At 33.6% G+C, this 24332-nt stretch overlaps 1 long non-coding RNA gene across 2 annotated transcripts in view; it reads left to right on the top strand.

Moving 5' to 3' along the window:
• The first annotated feature begins 201 nt into the window (after positions 1-201).
• Positions 202-24332, top strand: part of LOC116738039 — a 35967-nt gene continuing 11836 nt past the window's right edge. The window contains exon 1 of one of the 2 annotated variants that reach the window (XR_004343577.1): positions 202-308. This is a non-coding gene — a long non-coding RNA (uncharacterized LOC116738039). Of the gene's footprint in view, positions 309-4661; positions 4699-24332 lie in introns of those variants that run through there. The other variant, XR_004343578.1, reaches the window with a different exon arrangement.

Consider the following 24332-nt stretch of genomic DNA (forward strand, 5'->3'; position numbering starts at 1 on the left):
GGGGAGGGGCAGAGAGAGAGGGAGACACAGAATCGGAAACAGGCTCCAGGCTCTGAGCCATCAGCCCAGAGCCCGACGCGGGGCTCGAACTCACGGACCGCGAGATCGTGACCTGGCTGAAGTCGGACGCTTAACCGACTGCGCCACCCAGGCGCCCCTCTTTATTTTATTTCTATTTTATTTTTATTTTGCAGATGTAGAAATGGAGGCCCAAAGAAATTAACTAGGTTGTTGGTTATATAATTATTTAATGGGACTCTAGATCTTGATGTCAGGTCTTCTGATTGTTAAAGTCACTTTATTCCCAGGTAAGCCATGCTCACATGTTTATCTTCTTTTCCTTTTTTTCTCATATGCCGTAGAATAAGGATGTTGATTTACAATCTTTTACATTTTAATAAATATTTAAGATGTACATGTATTCATACTCTAGCTATGCAATACATCAAATATATAAAGTACCCATTTAAAACAAGACAACTTACATGCCATTAAACAAACTAAATATTTTGACTCCCAGGTAGAAGCTAGTCTAGTTAAACTATTAAGATTCTGTAAGAATATATCCACATGAAACTTTTGCAAATGTGTCTGTGTACAGTTACATACAATATATTTTAACATTCAACTCAAATAATTATATTGAAACATCTTATTTCCTATAAGGATGAAACGATGTACAGAATGACCCAAAATGTCATAGCGAGGCATCATTTCCTGTACGTTTTTAAGGATAGGAAAAGTAAATTAAAAGTAGAAGTGTAAAAAGTAGATTATGTGGTGGCCTTCGGAAAGAAATGATTATAATGTAAACTAAAATGAAACTCCTATCTGGGAAAAAACGTAATCGAGCTTCATGAACAGCTGCACCTCAGAGGGTCAGGCATATGAGCAATTAAAATTAAACAAGTTGATTTTAATATGCCTTAGTAACTGTGATTGATCTTACCGAGCTGTTGTTGACTATACATCAAGAAACAATTTAGGATCCAGTTTAAAACAAAGTTTATAATCCTTGCTTAATGGATTTTGGTACCTCAGGCAATACCTTGCTGTAAAAATGATTACAATGTGCCCTGTCTCTGTGTAATCAATAAAACCTCTCTCTAAAATTAGTTAGGTTCCAGAGACTCCTCAGCGGGCTTGGCAGTGTCACGTCTGTAGAATTCCAAATAAGCCATCTATCATTATTTCCATACACGAGGTTCATTAGACACCTCATTCTTTATCTTATTAGCACTAAAGTCAGCTAAACAATCAAACCAAAAGGTCACCTTTAACAATACCTATTTAAACCAAAACATACATCAGAACATTATTAATACAATACATCAAAATGCAGTGGGAAGAATTCCTAGAAGGCCAACGAAGAGTTATTATTAAAGTAACTGAAGATATACACATTTGGAAGTTTAAGAAAAAACTTCTAAAGTGACATCTTAAAAAGAGAGATTTATTCTATTATTGAAATCCACAAACACAAAAACTCCTTTAGGTTGTACTATTTTGAAACATTTTTCTTTTGTATATCATGAAATTGAATTTGTAGTTTTTATGAAATGAAGGACAAAATCAATAACTTTAGAGTTACTTTAAATTCTTTTTAAGATTATGCATTGCCCATAAGCACATGTTTCCTGATTGTATTTGGTTTTTTAAATTACATTTTTGTCACTAATATTTTATGACAGAATTCTTTGTTTTAAAGAAGTTGGTGCATTTCAGTTCTACAACTTATATAGCTAAAGAAATTTGAAGTTTCACTTCCATATACATTAAAGGTCTATTCACCTAGTAGTGAATGTTCTGCCTTTAAGTGAACCTAATATCAGAAATACATATAAGTTCTGGAAATGCGCTCGATATGTCACCAGGTGTATCATGTGAATAAAATGATACATTAACTTAATACCTCTTTATATATTCATTAATTATAATTTACTTAACTCTCATTTTGTTTTACTTTTATATACTCAGATAAACTTAGTGATCAATAGAATTAATTTCTACATCCATAGTTAGGATGTATGTGGGTAGGTTGCGTGCTTACCTTAATCTAACGTCCTTTAGTTCCTTTATCCAATTGCAAAATGAATGAATACATATTTGTGTTTCTGTTGGATCAGTTGGGCCCCTAAGAATATATTTTGATAATTATTAGTGAGGAATGAAGACAAATATCTCTTGTTGAATATTTGTAGTAACTCCACTGAATGCTTTGTCATTGCTATGTGTATGATGAGTGTGAAATACTTTTTAATGGCACTATGTGCCAGACTCTATTCTGTGAACGTTTCGACTCTTGTAATCCCTCCCAAGTCAGCACTGTAGTTTAATTGCCATCATTATGTTTATTTCAGCTTGGTACTTTCAGATCCAAATGTGTCTCCCTGCCCTCTCCAAATACCCTGTTCTCACTGCCACTGGGATATATCACTTAATTAAGAAACGTAAATCATAACAATGTTAAGAAAGCCTTTGTTTTTCATTCTCTTTTATCACCCTAAGACAACACAGTGGAAGATGAGGGAGGGGGAATGTGACTTGCTATGCTGGTATAAAGGAGGTTTTAAAAGAGCTTAGAGAATGGTCAGAAAAGATGCCGAAGGAGAGGAGAGTCAAAAGGAATTTAAAGAGAAGATATTGACTTGAAAAGTAATGAAGAGCTTAGGTGGAGGATGACAGGCTTAGCGTTTTTAAAATTGATTCAGAACATTTTAGAGAATCTTAGAAGAAAAGCATTATAGACGTCAATAAGCCTGATAGCCATATTAATTTAAATCAGCTAAAAATATGAAAAGACAGATGATATAGTTCTTTTGGCTTTTGTTGTTTTGTTTCTTTTTTAGGATTTAAGATTTGCTTTAAAGAACAGACTATTCCATGTTAAGATTATAATCATATGGTACCAGGACTAATAAACTACTGGAAGATACCAGATATTTCTAGTTAAGTATTTTAGTTGTTCAAGTGTGTTAAGTGAAAGAATTTTTGAACTTAGTGCTAACCTTAATGATCAATAAATAATTATAACTGATAACACAAAAGGTATTAATTAATAAATGGATGGTATTATTGGCAATAAATCTGAGAGGTAACTGAATATTGTAGAGAACAGCATTGGACTTCCTTCAGTTGTTTGCATGGATTTTTTTTTTTAAGGGACATAATCACAGTGCTGGGTTCCAAGGCCTATAGCGCCACCCAGCCCCAACTTTAGAACAACTCCAGTGGTGTAGAAATATTTAACTATAAATCCATGTCCCTCCATCAGTTTGAATGTCTTAGGATCAAAAGGATGCCACAGTGCTATGTTATTTGGTCAAAGCAGTGCCTCTTTTCCATGATTACTTTTTGTGCCTCCAGCTGCATGTGTAAGTGAATGTATTTTGATGTCAGATAGACCTATTTTGAATGCTATGTGACTGCTTCCTCATCTGTAAAAGGTAATAATGCTTATCTCAAAAAACTGCTAGCGGGTTAAGTGTAAACTGCCTAGCAAAATATCTGGCACATATTAAGTGCTCAATAAATGTTAATTATTACTATTATGGCTAGCTCTCAAATTGCTCTCTCGTGGAGTTTATAGCACTTCAGGATGTTTATTACCTTTTGAATGATGCCTCAAGTTCTGTTTGCTTCACAAACAGTTTTATTGATAGGCAGTAGTATTCATTTCAAAGTAAACAACTTTCCTTTTCAAGTTAGGTGGAAAAGAGTAGGAGGTAAGGAATGTCATGAAAGGAAACTGACAATGACAGAAGACCAGCCGCACCCAGCATAGACTAAAAGGGAGATTTCAGAAGCAAATGTGCCCCCTTTCTGTTTCCACCTTTTTTATATGAGTCCTGCTGACACAGACCTGCCCTGAATGGCAAAATAAGAGAGGAACAGGGGTCAAGGATGGGTCCCAGGCATGCTGTGTTTTGTAGCTATCCAAGGGCCGTAGCGAACACCTCACTCTGTAGATGTTTCTATGAGTCATTTAATTAAGGTATCTACTTCAGCCATTCATTTACTTATGTATTTAAAATATTAAGTACCTTGTGGATGGTGTAGATAATGAAAAAAAAAAAGAGATTACTTGTCTTCATGCAATTCACAATCTAACACTACAGACAGCCAACTAAAAGAAGGCCAGAGAGTGATGAAATCATGTGAGGCCATGATGGAGACAGGGTGGGGAAGATAGACTTATGCTGGAAGGACTTAAGTTAGTGACACTTTCCACTTGAGAAATGCATGCAAAGTCATAAAATATATGATGGTGTAAGCTACAAAGGAATTTTCCCTTCAATCCAGTAGAATCACAATTTGTGTCAGATGAAGCAAGACAGGTGAAAGCTTAAATATTAAAGAACATATTTAAGGATTGAGAGAAAATGAAGGAAATCTGAGGGTATTCATATAGCATGATGTCAGTACAGACAAAACATTTGAACATCCCTTTCTTGGGTCATGGAACTGAAAGGAAAATAAACTCCAATTCTGAAAATTTTAGAGGATTTTCTCTTTCAGATAGTAAATTTCAAGATATGTTTCCATTTTCTCAGTGTTTAAATTCTTTATATTTACAAAATTAAACCAAAGCTACAGGTTTTGCTTAAATTGGGGGTGAAGGTCTATTTTTTTTTTCTTTTTGACAGATGACTTTGCCCAATGTTTGGTGTTGAGTTTCCATCAAGAGAATAAAACTCAGTAAGTCCATCTACCTGTGCTTTTAAAATCAGATGCCTTTTACAAAGAAATAAGGTTAGTGAATTTTTTAAAAAGAGAACTGCACAACAGAATGTTTTTAATCCTTGGGCAACAGCAGGCTAATAGAAAGCACATTGTCAGGGTCAGCAAATGCTGTCATTCTTAAGGGTGGATATGCTCAGTCTCATGTTCTTGAGGGAGTAATACCTGGTGGTCTCTAGAGATTTTCCTGAGTGAAAAAATGGTAAAACCTGCTTTCCAGTTGAGTGATTCTCTGTCACCCTACAATGAAAACAGTTAAAATCTGGTTAGGTATCAAAGTATGCATCTTCCAGTACTTTCTTCTCCATTTGAAATGTTAAGGAAGAAACAATGGATAACCCATCATGATTTTTCCGCTTGAAACTGCAGATCTGATCTTACATAAATTCAAGGAAAATTCCAGAGTGAACAAAACTGTTGTATATGATTTTTTTAACTTCCACGTTTTTAAAAATTTTGGCATGACTAATGTTAAAAATATTTAATGAAACAAGGATAGTATGGACATAGAGATTTTAAAATAATCCAGATTTTGCCACTCTTGCTTTATCTAGTTGCTATTGTTTCGTTATTTTTTTAAGGTATTTTATCTGATTCATTAATTTTTTAAAGTAAAGTTTATTTATTTATTTTGAGAGAGAGAGAGAGAGAGCATGAGCAGGGGAGGGGCAGAAAGAGAGGGGGAAAGAGAGAATCCCAAGCAGGCTCTGCACTAACAGTGTGGGGATCGAACTCACAAACCATGAAATCACAACCTGAGCTGGAAGTCAGACGCTTAACCAACTGAGCCACCCAGGCACCCCTGTTAAGGCATTTTAAAGGTCATTGATTTTGTTCAATTAAACTATCTAGGTGACAACTACATATCAGTTTATAGAAATATTTTTCATCCTTTTTCTGCTGCAGAGTACTCTTTCATATAGATATACTATAATTTATTCATCTTCTGTGGTTGGGCAGTTTGCTTGTTTATAAATTTTGCTATCAGTAATTAAATTTATACACTTGAAGTATTGTATTTTAGAAGACACATACACACTTTAGGGGAATTTTTAGGTTCCTAGAAGGTTCCTAGAAGGATCCTGGAATTTGGATATGTGGTTCAAATGCAAATGTCATTTATTGAGTATAGTCAAATTCCTCTGAGTGTTTGAGAAGACTGCCTTGCCAACATGAGTTGCCATTCTGATAGGCAATCAATGACGCTGCCAGCGATTTTCATTCACATTTCTCTTGTTATGAGTGAAGCATTGTGTATTTCATAAGTTTAAGGATTGTGTACATATTTTTTCCCCTGAGGGTTGGCTACTCATGTGTTTTTTGCTATTTTTATCTGAATTTTAAGAACAATTTGTCTTAGATATAAATTACAAATATTGTCTTCTAGTTTGTCATTTGTATTTTGACTTTACTTTTGATGTTTCTTGCTGTAGCTTTTAAAAATACCATCACATTTATCTTGTTTCTTATTGCTTTTGGATTTGACACCACAAATTATTTATCTATGCTTTGTTGTTAATGTTTGTATAGATATTTCTTTTTCATCTCATCTCTGATTCATTTGGAATTTATTTTGGTCATAATATGAGTTATAAGTCCATTTTTTTTAAGGTCAATATGTAAAAATAATTTTATTTCTTTTTTTTTATATATATGAAATTTAAACAAATGTGACATATAGGTTTTGCTGATGCCTTTTATCAGATTGAGAAATTTCCCTTGTATTTTTAGTTTGCTGAGAGTTATCATGAAATGGGTGTGAATTTTATAAAATGTTTTTCATCATTTAATATGATCATGGGATTGATCTTATTTATGTTGAGAATATAGTAGACTATATGAGTTGATTTTTTACTGTATCATCAGTCTTGACTTCCCAGGAGAAAACCCACTTTATTAGTAGATTTTACCTGGTTTTATATTTTGAATTAATGTCTATGTTCATGAGGAATATTGTTGTGTAGTGTTTTTTTTCTTTTTCTTTTCTTTTTTTTTTTTTTTTTTGCTTTGCTTTTTTCTTCTTTATGTACTGTCTTTTGTCTATTTGGGTACCAGGGAAATATTCCTCTCATAAAATAAATTGGAAAGTGTTCCTCTGTCTTTTCTTTTTAGGAAGAGATAGTTTAGAGATGGTCATAGTTCCTCTTTCATGTTTGGTGAAATTTTCCATTGAAGTATCATAGCCTGAAGGTATCTTTTTGCCAAGGTCTGTCAGGGGGGAGGTTTTTAATAATTCCTTACTAGTTTTAGTGCTGTTCAGGTTATGTATTTCATCTTGCTGAGACTGGACAGATGATGATTTTCAAGGAATTTCTTCAATACATTTAAGTTGTCAAATTTATGTGTGTAGAACTTCTTCAACCATTTTTGAAAACCAGGAAGCATTATATTTAATAGTTTCCTAACTTTGGTAACTAAGCAATAACTACCCTCACGATTTCGATTGCACTAGTGTAGCTAGGCATTATAATAAGGCAAGAAAAAAAACCTAGTTGAAATGATCACATTGTTTAGCTCATCTCAGTGCTAGCATCAATATATAAAACAATCTAATTCTAAATTCTAGAGTAAGTGGAAATTGAAAGAAAAAAACTTACAATAGCATCAAAAACGTGAAATACTTTGGCAACAGATATGCCGGTCTTAGATATCTAAAACTGTAAAAAGATAAACTTAAGAGCTAAATAGGGAAGGTAAACTAAATAAGGAAGATAAACTTAAGAGCTAAATAAAGGAAGAAATATACCATGTTTATGGACCAGAAGAAACAATAATATTAACTTGTTTTTTGCAAATTTATCTGTAGAATTACAGCAACCCTAGTCAAAATCCCAGCAGACTTTTTGTTCGGAATGATCATCTGATTTTATATTTTATTTTATTTTATTATTTACTTAGAAGACTCCTCCCCCCCTTTTAACCTGCTGTGTTTCATGCCACCAGATTCTCAGCCCATATAACATCATTTAGGTAGCACTTCTTTAGGAAAGGGAAGGACACTGAGAGAATCCAGGATGCTTTCAAACAAATTTTCTGTCATCTGTCATCTGGCTTGATGAGTAGCACTTCTAATGTGAGATGTCAAAGTGATGTTCTTCAACTTCAGCAGAAGATGATCTCTGGGCCATAGGTTGGAAATGATCATAGACCTAAAACTAAAATGTAGAACTCTAAATTTCCAGAAGAAAACAGAAGGAATTCCTTGAGTTAGACAAAGTTATCTTAGGACACAAAAAGAATGAATCATAAAACAATGAATTTTGCTGCATCAGGATTAAAAAGCTCTCTTCAAAAGACATTTAACAAATGAAACGACTACCTAGAGGCTGGAATAAAATAATTGTAAACATATTCCTGTTAAGGATTTTACTTTGGTATATAACAAGAACTCCCCAAATTCAAATATTAGAAAGCAATCCATTACAGAGTGCTAAAGGACTTGTACCGACATTAAACCCATAGAAGAAAAATGACTGGCAAATAAGCACGGGAAAAGATGCTCAGTAAGGAAGTACACATTAAACTCCAATAAGATACCTCTCCCTTCCCATTAGAATAGCTAAAACAAGCGAGCAATAACAGAAAACCCAAACAACAACAACTGAGAATACCAACTGCTGAAAAGTCACAGGACCATTGGATCTTTCATGCTGCCTGTGAAAATGCAGCATTATACAACCATATATATAAACCATACAATCCAGATATCTCACTCCTAGACTAGAGAAATGAATAAAATGTCCACACAAAGACTATGTTTTATAGTGTTATTCATAATCTACAAAATTTAGTTGTCTAGTGAATTATAGCATTATTCATAATCAGAAAAATTTAGTGAATTATCTATTATCAATTACCTTAAACATCTGATTTAGAACAAAAAATGTTAGCCATCTCACTTTTTTGTTGATCAGGAATTCAGGAGTAGCTTGCCCAAGCCATTCTAGTTTAGGATCTTAAGTGTGGTTTCAACTAGGGTATTAGTCAGGATGTAGTCACTTAATTGAGGAGGGGGGGCATACCTCCACTGTGGTTTTCTCACATAACTGTTTCACTGATATTGACTGTTGGCAAAAGGTCTCAGTCGTTTACCATGAGACATTCTTTTTTTTTTTTTTTTTAATATATGAAGTTTATTGTCAATTTGGTTTCCATACAACACCCAGTGCTCATTCCAAAAGGTGCCTTCCTCAATACCCATCACCCACCCTCCCCTCCCTCCCACCCCCCATCAACTCTCAGTTTGTTCTCAGTTTTTAGGAGTCTCTTATGCTTTGGCTCTCTTCCACTCTAACCTCTTTTTTTTTTTCCTTCCCCTCCCCCATGGGTTTCTGTTAAGTTTCTCAGGATCCACATAAGAGTGAAACCATATGGTATCTGTCTTTCTCTGTATGGCTTATTTCACTTAGCATAACACTCACCATGAGACATTCTTTAGAGGGCTACTTGAACATCCTCATGGTGTGTCACCTGGGGAAGATGGACTACAGTGTGATTAGAAGAAAAAAAAAAGAGAGAGAGAGAGAGAGAAACTATCTTCCCTGCATCTTAACTCCTCTATTACCATGTTAATCTTTGATTTAGAAACATGCATCTGGCACCTACCATGTATCACAATCTGTACTAGGTAGTAGAAAGGGCAAAATAAGTGAGGCAAAGCTCCTGCCTTTAAGCACTTTCGAGTGTGTTCATACAAATGGACAAAAGTAGAGTTCTTGAAATATAGCTTTGTAAATTATTAAATATGTCTGTTTCTGTAAAATTATTTTTCACTGAAATAAGCATATAATGTAGTTCTTTCCTTAAAAATATACATAAAAATATCATTAAAATGCCATAAAAAGTTTTAGTTTTTCTATAGATATTTCAAACTCATTTCAAGCACATTTACATTTTTAGAGTAAAACTTTAGAATCCAATATGGAATAAAGATCCATGTTTTGGGGCTCCTGGGTGGCTCAGTTGGTTAAACATTTGACTTCAGCCCAGGTCATGGTCTCACAGTTTGTGAGTTCGAGCCCCGCATCGAGCTCTTTGCTGACAGCTCAGAGCCTTGAGTCTGCTTTGAATTCTGTGTCTCCCCTCTTTCTCTGCCCCTTCCCAGCTGTGCACTCTCTCTCTCTCTCAAAAATAAATAAACATTAAAAAAATCCATGTTTTTAGTATTGGAAATTCCCAATACAATAAAGTTGTTTATCCATTTCTATGAAAAATAGGACTATCTTCAGTCACCATCTCTAAACATAAGGAAAGATAATCTGTGAAATTTTGATAGATCCTTTTTATATCTCTGTAATTAAAAAAAACTTTTATTAAACTATAATATGCACATTGGAAAGAGCATTTATTGTAAGTGTGCTGTCCAAGGAATTTTCTCAAACTGAATAACCTGTGTCACTAGCAACAGAATAAGAAATAGAATATTATAAATATCCAATAACCCCTTGATCCATTTTTGATTACTTCATCTCCCCAACAGTAACTGTTCTCCTGAAATCTGTTGACATAGTTTTGCTTGTTTTTGATCTTTATGGAAGTTGAGTTATACTGTGTGTACTCTTATTTCTAGTCACTGTCATTTAATGTTATGTCTGTGAAATTCATTCTGTGCTGCATATGATTTTGGATCATTGATTCTCACTGTTGTGTATTGCTGTGAATAACCATAATTTATCAGTTCTACTCTTTCAGGCATTTTAAGTAGTTTCAAGTTTAGAGATCTAGCAAAGAGTATTGCTATAAACATTTGATTGTGTAGTTTCATATATATATATATATTTCTGCTAGTCATATACCCAAGAGTGGAATAGCTGGGTTGAGGATAGGCATATGCTTAGATTTATAAAATCCTGCTAAAGAGTTTTGAAAGTGGGTATATATAGTTTGTCTTAAATTTTTCTCTTGCTTGCTTCTCATACCTTTCCAGTAAAATGCCAGTCATGGCATGGTAGAACAAATATAGGCATTGCCCAAAGTAATCCAGAAGAATAGAATTCCTTTGAAATCCTGAAAATTTACATCAGCTTTATTTTTTATTTTCTCTCTTGTCTGAGTTTAACCAAGGTACAGTTATTGATCACTTAAATTATGTAATATCCACCTAAATTGTGAGTAAAATTGAAGCACCCAGAGCATCATTGTCAACTCTACATCATCTAGTGTACCACTTCCTACCCGTAGAGATAACCCAGTTTGAGAAGTATACTAGTATAGCCTAGTATACTAATACTAGGCTATAACAAGGGCAGAATGGACCTAATGTCTATTGAGTGTCTATTATATGACAGTCATTGTCTGGGACTAGCATGTGCATAATAATCTCATTATCCCTCATCATACAAATCCTCATGAGGGGGATATTGTTATCCTTATTTATATAAATTTAAAAAAAAGAAGTAGAGGATATGTAGGATGTATCTGGTCTATTTCACTGAGTTTGTGTGGTTTGTGAAGTTTTAGAAAGGGAACTTTTTACTATATTTTGTCAGTTTGTATGGGAAAGATGGTGAGTGGGGTAGAGGACAGAAGATATGTTTGAAAATGCTGTGAACTAGATTTAAAAGACCAGGGTTTAGATCATGTTCTGCTCCTGGCTATGTTACATAAGGCGAGATTTTTAATTCTTCTGAGTTTCAGTTATCACTACATGTAAATATGAGATAATATTCTCTTCCTATTTGCATGGGTTTCTGTAAGAACTACACATAGTAAAAAAAAAAAAAAAGAAATAACAAAAGGTAATGTCAGAATGTTACACAAATTAAAGTACTTAGTCTACTCATCATTTCTGTGTACATTTTTTTTTCTGTAATATTTCCCCCCAGTTGTATGATTGCCCATAACACAGTGCTTATTTTTTTTGGAAGTCAAGTTTATTGAGGAATAATTTACACACTGTAAAATTCTGCCTTTTTAAGAAGGCTTGCATTCTAGGGCAAAGCTATAAGACTTGGGGAAGTTGTCTTCTTTTGGTCTCAGTTTCCGGATCTTTATTTTTTTTTTTAATTTTATTTATTTATTTTGAAAGAGAGGGAGAGAGTGAATGAGCACGCCAGGGCAGGGGAGGGGCAGAGAGAAGAGAAGGAGAGAGAGAGAGGAATCCCAAGCAAGTGGTCAGCTTAATCTCAAGAACCATGAGATCATTACCATGAGATCAAGAGTTGGATTCCTAACCAACTGAGCCACCCAGGCATCCCACCAGATCTTTAAAGAAAGGGAAGGTAGCTAGAAAATTACAAAGTTCTGTATTTTCCTTTTATTAATGTTTATTTATTTTTGAGACAGATAGAGAGAGAGAATGAATCCCAAGCAGGCTCCAGGTTCTGAGCTGTCAGCACAGAGCCCCACATGGGGCTTAAACTCATGAACTGCGAGATCATGACCTGAACAGAAGTTGGATGCTCAACTGACTGAGTCACCCAGGCACCCCCCTCTATTTTCCTTTGATGCAATTTAGATTTCTGGTCATTATGTTTAGGAAGGGGCAGGTGAAGTGGGAATGACTTTGGGAGTGCTAACTATTCTAATTTTAAAGATAAGTGCATACATTTACATGTCAGTTTACATTGCAGATGTAATAATTGAGAAACACAGGAAGAGGCAGAATTAGCAGTTTTTTTTAAGAGGAATAATTGATTCGCTTATAAAAAGAAATACCTTAAATTGATAACTTACTTGTGTACATAGGTAAGAGTTTCCTCAAGCCTAGAAATCTCCAGAATATAAAATTCTTTCTAAAAACATTCAACGCAATTCCAGTTTCTATCTATAATGTTCAAACAATTTTGCAGAGCATGTAAGGCTCTTGGTCAGTTTTCCATCCATGGTTTCCAGAGTTCTCTTCTAAAGCTCACCCAAGTCCTTCTTCATGACATCTCTGAAACAGCTGTGAGACTTTGCCTCAGGAGTCATGTTTTGGTGCATCCTTTGCCTTGAAGCACTTACTTCTCAAAAGCTCACTTTAGACCATCTCTCCTCTGGGAAGGCATTCTTATTATTTCCAGCTATAGATTGTGAGCACTGAGATTTGCTCCATTAACTTTGACTCACCGGTGCATCATATAGTGCTTGGGCACATAGTTGACATATGTAGTATATCCTTCATGAATAAATGAATATCTTCATTAAATAACATTTGCACATTTTAGGCAATTCTTTAAATAATTTCACATTACTTTGTGAATTTCCTAGAAGTGACATTGCTTCATCGCCATTATGTGCTATATCCATTTATATTTAAGTTTCACCTTGTTAAAGAATAATATGTAGTATGAATACTAAATTTCAGTAATTTTTACATTAGGTGAACATACTTTTACAAATACCAGTGTTAAAACAAAAGAAATACAATCCTTTATTATGTACCAAATGGTTGTGAATGAAGTTTCCTTTTTGGTATGACTGAATGAAAACACTGGATTTGCTAAGATTTGCCAGTTATTGTCAATTTCTTCCTCAGCTATTTGATTGTTTTACTTTAACAATTAACAGGAGCTAATGTGGACTTCTAAATTGAAGACATTCAGTTTGATCATGAACATCTGGAAGCATAATATACAATTTTTGTTCTGTGTTTAGGAAAGAGAAAAAAGGGAGTGATTATGAAAAAAATATTTTAAAGGGTAAAGGAATATTTAGAAAAACAGAAGCTGTTTTCAATCCTTTGATCCTTGATTTAATGTAAAGTTATCTTACTTAATTTACTCTTGTGCTTACTTAAATAGTTCAACTTATTCATATATACTATTGAAAAAAATCAAAGATTTAAGTATATTACTATTAATACCTGAGAGTATCTGAGAAAGATGTGTTCTCACTTATTAAGAAAGGTAGTATTTAAACATTATGCTACAGTTTGATGATGCCATCCCTTGACAGAGAACAAAAACAATAAACGCATGCTCTATAGATTTTAGTATTTATGTCAACCTCACCCACTATCTTCAATTCCTATGACAAATTTCTCCAAAGTACTATTTGCAAAAGATTTGCATAGGAAATAATATATGTGCAACTCATGTATTATATAGGAAATAATACAAAGGAACTTATCATGCTAAATGCTTTTGGAACTTATTATTATATTTCCTATTCTTATTTTCCATGGGTGATTACAAACTGATATCCCCTAGAACTCTTTAAGAGACCTCTGTAAAATGCTGACACAGAGGAAAGAAAACATGCATTTGGATACATTCACAATATGTTCAAAAACTTGTCAAACTCTCAACCAGGCAGTATGCTTGAGAATTGAAGTTACCTTAAGTGTTTGTTCTGATGAGGACTGAGAATTTTAGACAGAAATTTACAAATTATTTCAGATTTTACAAAATGAGGTTAAGTGAATTTGAAGAACAGAAAGCAGATGTAGGTGCTGAGCATATTCATGATTGAGAAGTTGCTCGTAGAGAAGACAGAACAAAAAGGAAAACATTTATATCCTACTTTGCAACTTTAATAGCAGGGCTTTTCAATTCTTACTTCATATTTTACACAAGCATAGCCCTATCCCTACTGGGTATAAAACTGATAATTATAATGCAGAAGTATGGGAGTACTGACTGAAGTCTTAGAGTTAGATATAATTATTTTAACCTTTAGCAAAGTAATAAAGTATACGCACATGGTAAAGCATCAAATATTTCGGGAAGTCTTATTGTGAAACAAGAAACCTCTCATCCCTCCCTTCCTTAGTAAAAACCTGACTCCCTAGAGGTATCTGCAAGCATTTTCCATAATTAATTATTTTAGTGCTAACTTTTATAGCTCTAATTATTATGTTTAATTAGTGATTTATTTAACTATAGATTATTACAGGTATTGTTGTTTTTATGATTTTTTCCAGCATGCTCCCATCTTGTTTTTTTTTTTTTTTTAATTTTTTTTTTTTCCAACGTTTATTTATTTTTGGGACAGAGAGAGACAGAGCATGAACGGGGGAGGGGCAGAGAGAGAGGGAGACACAGAATCGGAAACAGGCTCCAGGCTCTGAGCCATCAGCCCAGAGCCCGACGCGGGGCTCGAACTCACGGACCGCGAGATCGTGACCTGGCTGAAGTCGGACGCTTAACCGACTGCGCCACCCAGGCGCCCCACCATCTTGTTTTTTTTAACTTGTTCATTTCTCTTGGAATTTTTCTCTAAAACATTCTGTGTTTGCTTCACTTCACTCAGATCTCTTCATGTGTCACCTCCATTGAGCAGCTGTTTGTCTAAACTAGCTATTCTCCCCTCCCCCAATTTACTTTTCCTGATTCTATTTACCATTGCATGATATTATATATTTGTTGTGTAATTGATTTCCTGCTTCTCTCCCTTGTTAGTGAGTTATGTAACAGAGGGCATTTTTCTTTTGCTTTATTAGTGTATGTATCGTTTAGGACAATATTAGGCAAATTGTAGGAATTTGTCAAATATTTGTTAAATACATCAGTGGATAAAGTGCTTAGAATAATGCCAGATATGCAGGGTTACTGGTTAATTATTATTATTATACAATTTAAAAATCTCATAAACTCAAGAAATGTTTATCTTGTTTATAATATTAACATGGGCATACCAGTTTCAGTTAAATTTAAGATGGGTTTTAGATAATCAAAACTATTCCTGTGCACAAATGTTATTCATTTTTACTATCCAGTAGATGCGATATGTGTGTAAGATAAAGGGTACTTAGAAATGTGTCACAAAGGTAGCCACTTAATGTGTAATTGGGTTATATGTATTTAACAAATTTTTATTTTGGAATAATTTCAGATCTACAGAAAGTTGCAAGGAGAGTAGAGTGTTCTCATATACCCTTCACCTAGCTTTCCTGAACGGTAGTATTTTATATAATCATTTGTCAAAACTAGAAAATTAACATTGGTACAGTGCTGTTAATTAAAGTATAGGCTTTATTTGTGCTTTTTCAGTTATGATATTTTTCTGTTCCAAGACCTAATCCAGGATATTACATTGCATTTAATCACAATGTCTCCTCCTTATCTCTTTCAATCTTTACCGTTTCTCAGCCTTTTTGTTTCTCATGACCTTGACAATTTTGAAGAGTACCGGTCAGGTATATTTTGAGAATTTGTATTTGATATTTTCTCATGGTTAATCTGGGGTTATGGATTTTTTTTAGAGATAAGTGAAAGAGAATAAGTGGGGTAGGGACAGAGAGAGAGAGAGGAAGAGAGGGAATCCCAAGCAGGCTCAATGCTCAGTGTGGAACCCAATGCGGGGCTTGATCCCACAACCCAGAGACCATGACCTGAGCCTAAAATCTAGAGTCATACGTTCAACTGACTGAACTATCCAGATGCTGCTAGGGTTATGAGTTTCTGGTAGGTAAAATATTTGGTACAGAACATGTTAAAGAAGTTATTTAGATAGAAGTCCAAGTATAATTATAAGCCTACTACAAGGCCAATTACATTTTTAAAATTTTTCATTTCTTAAGAGTCTATGGACTCTTTTCATGTCAATCAGTGGCACACCAGAATTGGGATTATATTTTTATTTAAAATATGGATCTGAATTTGAGAAACTTAACAGAAGACCATGGGGGAAAGGAAGGGGAAAAATAGTTTCAAAGAGAGAGCGAGGCAAACCCATTAGAGACTCTTGAATACAGAGAACAGATAGAGGGTTGTGGAGGTGGTGGGGGGAGAGGGGAAAACAGGTGATGGACATTGAGGAGGGCACTTGTTGGGATGAGCACTGGGTGTTGTATGTAAGTGATGAATTATGGGAATCTACTCCCGAAGCTAAGAGCACACTATATACACTGTATGTTAGCTAACTCGACAATGAATATATCTAAAAAATAAAATAAAATATGGACCTGTTTTATGTCAAGGTGTAAACAGTGGGTCAAGGTGTGTGTCAAGGCTTGTGTCAAGGTGTAAACAATGGGTAATATTTTTAAATTGGCATTGATACTTTCCAATGGTCCTTTGAAGGACAAAGTTGCTGCTCTTGCTGCTGATGCTGCCGTTCTTCTGCTTCTTTTCTTCCTCTTCCTGTTCTTTTCATGTTCCTCGCTTCCTCCTCCACCTTCTTTATATTAGGCAATTGCTGTAATTTTTATAAACTTTACACAGTCTTAAGATTTAGTGAAACATTTTCCTTTATAACCTCCCACATACTTTCTATTTTTGAACAAAGCCTTCACTGTAATAATAAGCATTGATAAAGATAATTCTCATGGCAATTTATTTGTACATTTCCACTCTGGGTGGGTTTTTGAGATTCTATTTTTTAGCATGTCATGTTCTTGAAAATGCATCTTCTTATTCAGGTTATATATTAGAGCTTCTCCTATTTCCAGGTTAAAGCAGACAACAGTAGCTATTTGACCTATGAAATATCTTCCAATGTGTATTGTCCTTAACTCCTGATGATACTGTTATGGCTACTAAGAGTAATTGTGTCTTCATTACAACAATTGCTTGTCAAATGATCATTACTAATCTTGTGATAAATTATAATTCACAAGCAGAATGTGTTTTAGATAGTAAGAGTATCAATCTGTCAACTGGATTTGTAAGAAAAATCAAAATAATTAAAGTCAAAGAAAATTTCAGGTGATTTTTAAGAGATTAGGGGTAGAAATTCATATTATACAGACACAAACACTCAGTCAAAACGATGCAGAGGGTAAAAAATGGACAATTGTGAACAGTTGGTCAGTAAATCTAAAATATAACTCATATATTATTATGTTTTGATTATTACATGTGAGTATATATGTTTTATATAGGTACATTTTATTATATTATGGGGTTTTGATATGGACCTTTTATTCAAGAGTATCTTCTTGGCTATGAGGAAAGACAATTCCTCTGAATTTGTCTTCATACAATATCAAATAATAATTTACTATTAACATAACATAAAAATAACAGTGAATACTTATATAGCGCATACCACCTATGTCCTAAAGTTGAGGGGACAAGAAGAACAAATTTTCCAAAGAGGATAATGCGAGTTTATAGTAAGAATGGAATGTCAATATCTATCCTATGGTTCCCTGTTTCATGTATTATACCTGCTGGGGACACAGCGACATATAAGTTGCTGATATAGTGTGATATAGGGATCATTGAGGATGGGCCCCAACCTCTCAGGGTATTGTTTCCAAACTGGTGCCTCAGTTGTACCTTCAAAAGGCCTTTTGACGGCTCTATCAGGCTAGCAGTTTCTGAGTGGTGCAGCATGTGATAAGGGCAGTGAGTCTAATGGGAATGTGCCCACCGTTAGGACTCCTTTGCTCTAAAGTGAGTGCCTTGTTCCCATGCAATATTATGTAGAATTTTCCATCTAGGGTCAATAGTTACCAAATACTGTATGCATTTGGAGAGTGGTGCTGGCTGACTGTGCTGGCAGCTATGCACATAATGTGATCACATGTTGCATCCAAAATTTCTGAAACAGTAGCTTTTCCAGCATCTGGTATACCCTACGGCTAGAAAGGGGCAATGTCTGCATCTTTGAAAAAAGTAATGAAATTGATCATCAGTTAGCCTATCTTAAAAATGATATGAAATATAATCTATGTATATTTACATGTAAATTAAGAAAAGACTATGGAGAAATATCAAAGAAAATTAAAACTTCCTGTCATGATTACTCTCAGATCCGTTCCCTGGATTTCCTTGTTCTGCTCCATATCAGTGAGAACTATATTTTCCCACCTCCCTGGCTCTCTGTCTTCTGCGAATAGGTTAGGGAAAGCACCAGGGAAAATCCAGGGTATTTTTTGACTCCCACATTAGATAATGCCTTAGAAGCCATCTACATTTTGTCTGGGATTCTAGCTTTCCTGGACAGTCCCTCCCTGTCATGGTCCCAGCTTCCCTCAGGCCTCTCCTGCTGGGTTCTTGTTCTCACTTGACAGCCTGGTTTCTGAGCTGTGGTTACGTTACCTGTTTCCTCTGTCCATCTAGGGTAGCACCTTCTTACTATTGCTTCCTTTAGGGTTCCTTACTGTTTTCTGTTTAGCCATTCAGCTTTTCCATCACTTATACAACCAATTCCCTGCATTAAATGTCCTCTATTTGAATACCTAGAGTGGCTTCTGTTTTCCTGACCAGGAACTACCATGAATAATTTACTCCTCTCTATTGAAACTTGAAAACTGGGTGAAAGAAATCATTTTCAAAAAAAATATAATTTAATCAAATTAATTTTAGGAGAGATGAACTCAACACAGCAATTTAGAAGAATCAGACTCATTAAAGATTTAGCATCACCTCCTCTTCCCAACCAAGCAAAAGCAAGAGTGAGGCTGCAAGTTCTATTTATGCCATAATGTGTAGATAATTCCAATGCTATTTAAGCTTTTCATCATGTTTCAAAAATAAAATTTGCAAGTTACTTTTATGGAAAATTTTATACACGGATACCAAACCTAACAATTAAAACATCAAAAAGAAAAATACAGGCTAGTCTCATTTGTGTTGTCAGTAAGTATCAATGAAAACATTCTAAATAAAATAACTAAAAATTACAGGATGATATAACAAACTAAAACCTATGAATGAAAATGGGAAACACTCTTACATACATTTCATTAATATGAGAAATCCAGCAGAGCCATTTATATTCCCCTTTATTCACAAAAGGGAACTAGGCAAATGAAATTTTTAAGATTCACTGAGAAAAAAAAGCACTCAATATTTATGTCTTCATCAACCAGAGATTCCAATTTGAATATTATTACACAAAATAACCAGTTGACAACAAGGCCATTTGATATTAAAGGTTATGTTCTATAAGCTGTAACAATCAGCATTAAAATGTCAGGGTCATGGGAAAATTTATTTATTTTGGAAATAAATTACAAATACATTTGTTATGATAACAGAAAATAGACAAGAATGGCTAAAGTTTAAAAATGTAAACATTTTTATTCTATGTTTAGTATCAGAAAGGAATACATTGATATTCTTGTCACTATTCTTAATTTGGTATTTTATCAATGCAGATTCTCTTGTCTCATGTTATAATCCCAACTGGCATTCTTTCTGCAACAGCAAGAAAGCATTTTTTCCCTTCTGAATTATCTGAAGTTCTTTTTCTAAAAGTTGTTAGTAAAGGGTACTTGCATTTGTAAATTCAAATACAAAACAATCCATTTGTTAAATACTAGATGGCAAAATTGAGAGCCTAAGTAAAACTAAATACTAAAATATATAGTACAGTAAATAGAGATCATTAATGATGATATCCATAACTGTAATATGTGACTTCAACAGACATTGGAGAGAAAGTGGTGAATGAGCACCATCAATTCAAAGAATAGTTAATATTGGTCAATACACAAGACAAATTGAATACACACTACAATATTACAGTCCATATAGAAAAGAAATTTGGGAGCATCTGGGTGGCTCAGTTGGTTTAGCGTCTGACTTGGGCTCAGCTTATGATCTCATGGTTTGTGAGTTTGAGCCCTGCAGTGGGCTCTTTGCAACAGCCTAGAGCCTGGAGCCTGCTTCAGATTTGTGTCTCCCTCTCTCTCCACCCCTCCCCTGTTCATGCTCTGTCTCAAAAATAAATAAACATTAAAAATATTAAATAAGAAAAAGAAATTTGGTAGAAAATTCCCCAAATTGGGCAACTGTAGTAAATTCTTACATGGCATCATCAAGAACAATTTGTTAAATTGAAAGTAATTTTTGGGGCACCTGGGTGGCTCAGTCGGTTAAGCCTTTGACTCTTGATTTTAGCTCGGGTCATGATTTAACCGAACCCTGTATCAGATGCCTGTGCCGGGCTCCGTGCTGACAGCCTGTTTTCACAGGCATTCTCTTTCTCTCAATTAAATAAACTTAAAAAAGCAAGAAAGTAATTTTTCTAAATTTTCAAAAATAAAAACCAAATGTTAATCTCTTGTGATAGGAGAGGGATTTGTTTTCCCTACAGAAAAGTTATTACAAAACTGTTGTCATAAAGAAAGTAAAAACTTGTCTAGCTAAAATTATGATAAAAGTATAATAAAATTGTTTCAATTAATAAAAATATTTTTTCTGGACATTGTGGTGTTTGTGGAATTTTTCAGCTTTAAAAGTATGCACCGTTGATTGTGATTTCTTCTTTGCTCTCAAGTGAATATTAATATTAATTTTTATGCCTTATGTATTTGTACTTTTATACTATTTTTTCTTAGAAATTGCTTACAAAATTAAATAAACTTCAGGACTAAAACTTTTCCTTTCTTCAACCTGTCTCAAATCCTTCAGGGAGTTTGCAAAAATTCAGTAGTAGGCAAAATACTTTCAAAATCCAAAGAATGAGAGTTCAAATTTTATGGCAATGTCACCTAGGAATTGAAGGACAAGAAGATTCTAGCAGATGTATGAGTTAGCTTCTATATTGGAACAGCCACAGGCAGTAATGTCCCCCTGGAGATCCGTGTTGCTCATTAGCATATTAGTATGTCTGAGGATCCCTATGCCAAACACATGGGTTTAGTGTGTTTATTTCAGCATTTGTCACAGGTATTTAATCACAGAACCCTTAGTCTTGGTATATATGTAGGCATTTTGAAACATTTGGTAAATATTAGAATAAAATGGTTATCAATAACAAAAATTGAACACCAGGAAGAGATTTTCTGCAGCCAGATTGCATAAGACTTCCAAAATTCCATTTGAGAGCATTTCCATTAATCTATGTTTTACTGCAAGCATAGTCAATGTGATATCTCATGCTATTTTCCTTTAGGAGAAAAAGGATCCAGCACATGCCAGCGCTTTTCCACAGGTGGCCTTTAGCTAAATAACTGCCTGAAAGATATTTCTTGTGGGAGTTTGGGGGGGGGGGATTAAAAAAATCAGCTTTCACTGTTGTGTTTTCAAACCGAAAACATTGCTACTGAATATTGCTAGTACCGTTCTTGGGCTATTGTGAAATCTTATCATTTATTGATAATAAATAATGTTAGATATAAAGAGGAGACAATTGAAAAATTAACCTTTCTTCGGTCAAATTATGCTTTTCTTGATTCCTTCCTACTTTGTTTCCTGAGTGTTTGGTCAATTCATTTTTATTTTCAAGAAAAAATAGCCTATTACAATTGGGAATGTTTTGATTGTCTTGTTCATATGACAGTTTAGGAAAGTTTTGTTTTCACAGGCAAGCTAAATTTCTACCTTTGGCCACAGTATTTCTAGTAATCATCTAATATGCTCTTACATCCAAAAGTATGTGGGAGGGCTTTTAAAGTTGAAGGCAAACATTTTGAAACCAAACATTGTAAAGAAACTAAGATTTTGTGTGTGTGTGTGTATAGTTATTTTGATTTTCAAATTGCAAATGTTATTGAAAACTACTTAAAAATTTTTCCTTTCCTTTTCTTTACTGACTGTGTTGTTTGAAACTATTGGCTCATGTACTTGGCATGGATATAAACAACATAAGGACAACCAAAAGGAAATTAATCCATCACAGTTCTAATTTCAATTTGCCTATTTTTATCATTCACATTTTTACCATCTGGAAATTTTTCTATCACTAGCTAAAAATATAATATTTTTTCAAATACTTTGGGATTTTAAAGACATACATAATGAATTTTATTCTCATCTTTTGTGATATTATTTACCATACTTAAAAAGATCTGTTATTTTAATGATGCTTTACATGAATACACAAAACATACTATAGACTTATATGTATATGTAAATATTGATATTTGTATTTATGTAAAGTCAAATAATCAGGAAAATGAATTATATCTAAATACCAAGATACTTGCTTGAGTTATGTTCATTTTTTCATCAATGTCTTTGCAAAATAAAAAAATCAATTTCATATAACAATGTTTTTAGTATTATGGCAAAAAATTATAGCTATGAACATGCATGTAGCTTTAAAATCTAAGGCAATCAAATAAGTAGATATTTACAAAATAGAAACATTTTAATACCATAATAAACTTTAACTAGGTTAGAATGTTGAAGTTTATTATTTTTTTGAAACAAATTTTAAGCTAATAACCATAGGAGAATTTGAGTTTTCTCTATCCTCTTATGAAAAATGTATACTGCTGTAAGTGAAAATTTGTGTTTTTGGCTTGTATGTATATACAAGGTATGTATTTTATAAATAATTACATAGATAGCAGATTTTATTGAGATATTAACTTGCATTGACTTTAGGACTGTTAAAGTCTTGGATTTGGGGGAAAGTCTCTCTTTTTTATCACAACAATTCTGATGTCGCTCTGCCATATCAAAGATTTTTTAGACAATGAGTTGCTTTTACACACTAGAAAATTAGTGTGGGATTTTACTAGCATATCTATGGAGAGGCACCCATGTCATTCATTAGTGAGGCTAAGAGTAATTTCTGAAGTTAGAGGGCGTTTCCCTCTTTCTTTCTCTGTCAGTCTGTCTCTCTCTCTCATATCATATACATGCCTTTAAGATACCTGTTTCTCAGCTTCAGTGTCCATGCTAAATGCTTTATGAAAACAAAAAGTTTCACAGGGTAGTTTTCCTCACTGCCTTCCTTTCTTTTTCTCATTCTTCTTGAATATATTTTCTTTGTTGATACTTCCCTAAATATCTTTGATATCATAGGATCAAACATTTTGTGTGTGTGCATAACATGTTCAATTCTAATCCCACAGATTTTATTTTTCCATTCATTTCCATTACTGCTTCTATCTTTTTAATATCCATTGTTTATTACTACTTTTCTCCTGTGTATGTTCTAACCTTTTGGAAAAACTTATGTTTGATATATATTTATATTTCTATAATATTAAGCTTTCTATAGATTGAATAAGGATAGTTATATAATTTCAATTAAAGTGAAAAAGTGACAGATTTTATTAAGGAACAACGTATGCAAGTTATATTATATTTAATTAAAATGTAAGTAATGTTTATTTAATAAAAAATGACACATCATTATTATATGCAAACTTGTGGATAATGAATATCAAGTTCATGATGATAATAAATTAACTTTGAAAACCAAGACATTTTTTATCTGGAAAGTGTAACCCATATAGCCTTTGTACATATATGTGTACTGATGTATGTAGGTGGATACATACATGTATGGCATATGTTTGTGGATATAAATGTTTTAATTGTCCTAAATTATATTTCCTTAAAGAGTCAAATCAGCTTTTTTTTAGCAGACTACTTTTATAAATATTTCACATATTATTCTTGGTTTAATAATCAATATATCTCAAAATTTTAACGTATCTCATTAAAAAAATCTATTGGTCCATAAATCTTTCATGTTAATTTTCTAATGCATTTTCTAATGCTTTTCTACATCAGAATTCTATAAACAGGAGCAGGCTTACCATGTGCTTCTTTACCAGAATTTTTTAAAAGTACTACAATAGAGTGTCTGTTTCCATAAAGCTCATAATGGGAATGAAATGCCTGAGGCAAATATGTCTTCTTTGCCTTCAAAAATGAAACATCAAAGAAATACTATTTGTATATAAATATATGAAAATGTTCATAAATAAAATCTTTGTGCATTGAGATAAAATGGAAAAGCATTCTTAAAAGTTTCTTTCAGAAGTAGTTTCCTAAAATCACAATATAGGGACTATGGGTATTAAATAGTTGACA

Source organism: Lynx canadensis, chromosome B1 (assembly GCF_007474595.2).
Source record: "Lynx canadensis isolate LIC74 chromosome B1, mLynCan4.pri.v2, whole genome shotgun sequence".
Taxonomy (NCBI): Eukaryota; Metazoa; Chordata; class Mammalia; order Carnivora; family Felidae; genus Lynx; species Lynx canadensis.